The sequence below is a fragment of the Rhinoraja longicauda genome, chromosome 35, assembly GCF_053455715.1.
Source record: "Rhinoraja longicauda isolate Sanriku21f chromosome 35, sRhiLon1.1, whole genome shotgun sequence".
Taxonomy (NCBI): domain Eukaryota; kingdom Metazoa; phylum Chordata; class Chondrichthyes; order Rajiformes; family Arhynchobatidae; genus Rhinoraja; species Rhinoraja longicauda.
Window position 1 is genome coordinate 7472368 of NC_135987.1, and position 1786 is coordinate 7474153.

Genomic DNA, 1786 nt, shown 5'->3' on the forward strand with positions numbered 1-1786 from the left:
AACAATTCACAGAAATGGTAACTCCTTACATCTTTGGAGGAGCAGAGACTGCTCAAATCACTTATTTTCAATGCTTTATTTTATCCCCTCAATATCTTCTGTTTTAGTGATTTCTTTCTAATGTTGATACTTTCTCTTTGGGATATTGTAGCATGCCGATTATTAGGTGTGAGGGGTGAAAGGAGTCCATTTGATGTGTTTATGTTTTATTCTTAATTGTTAACTGTATGTTTGTGTTGTCATTTGTGAGCAGAGCACCAAGGTACATTCCTTGTATATGCACATACTTGGCCAATAAACTTATTCATTCATTCATTCATTGTTTGCTTCTGTAAGCCCGTTGAGTGGTTTCCTAAGGAATCCTCGGAATATATTTTAAAGTTACTTTCTACTTTTAAAAATAGGCCTTGTAAAGGCCTGACCATAAAAGTCCATCTCCAGAGCACTTATTCCAATGTTCCATTTTATTAATTTAAGGAGAATGGGCTTTTTAAGATTAACAAGCATTTAATCGCCCATCCCTAATTGCCCTGGAGAAGGAGGTGGGGAGTTGCCTTCTTGAACTGCTGCAGCCCCACTATGCTTTATGGGAGGGAGTTACAGAATTTACATTCGGTTTTGATGAATGAACTTTGGTATATTTCCAAGACAGAATGGCGTGTGATTACGGGGGTGACTTCCAAGTGGTGGTGTACCCATGCTTTTACTACACTTGAACCTCGTGCATTCTCTATCCCATAGAGTTGTGGAGACTAGATTATTATAACTTTTAAAGTGGAGGTAGATACATTTTTGAGAGATCATGGAATTAAGGGCTATGGGGATCTAGCACAGAGGAATGAGGCTTAGTTTAATCAGCCATGATTGTATTGAATGGAAAGGTGGGCTTAAGGGGCCAGATTGCCTACTCCGACTCCATATATAAATTTCTTCTATTCACACACCAACTTCTTTCCACTTTTCTCCCAATAGATCCTTTCTGCCTGACCCTTTGATTCCCCCTCTTTTCAAGTGTTCCAGCTGATGTCGGAGGCAGAACACCTATTTCCCAACCCCACAAAAATCCCAGTGCACTTTCTATCCATGTACTTTCACTTTTTCCCGCAAATATGCACCTGGATCTCTCTGTACATCAGCATTCTGTGGCTTCGTTGCATTTAATATTCTGCTGTCCAATCTTTCTCCCAAATAAACAACCTCACAATTCCCCAATTATACCACATGTGGCAAGTTTTTGCCCACTTGCTTATTTCCTTTGTAGGTTCTTCATATTCCCCCTCATGCCTCGCTTTTCTACGTATCTTCGCATTTTCAGAATATCTGACTTCAATCCAGTCAGTCTTTTCACACATCCTTAATATAGGTAGTAATTAATTAAAGTCCAGCACTGATTTTTGCAACACTTCACTTTGCATCTTACCTATATGAAGATAACCATTTACAATACAATACAATATATCTTTAATGTCATTGTACAGGGGTACAATGCCTTCCATACGATGCAATAAATTAATTAGCTAGTCAGTATTAATTTAATTTAAACCACCCAATGAAACAAATTAGAACAGTTTTAAAATGGAATAAAGTGCAAGTAGATCTGTGCCGGTTCACTGTGCGATGTGACCATCCGGCTCAGCAGGACCGGTTCATGGCAGCTATGGCCCTGGGGATGAAGCTGTTCCTGAGTCTGGAGGTGCGGGCGTAGAAGGCCTTGTATCGTCTGCTCGATGGTAGAAGTTCGAACAGACTGTTGCAGGGGTGTGAGGAGTCTTTGTGGATGCTGGTG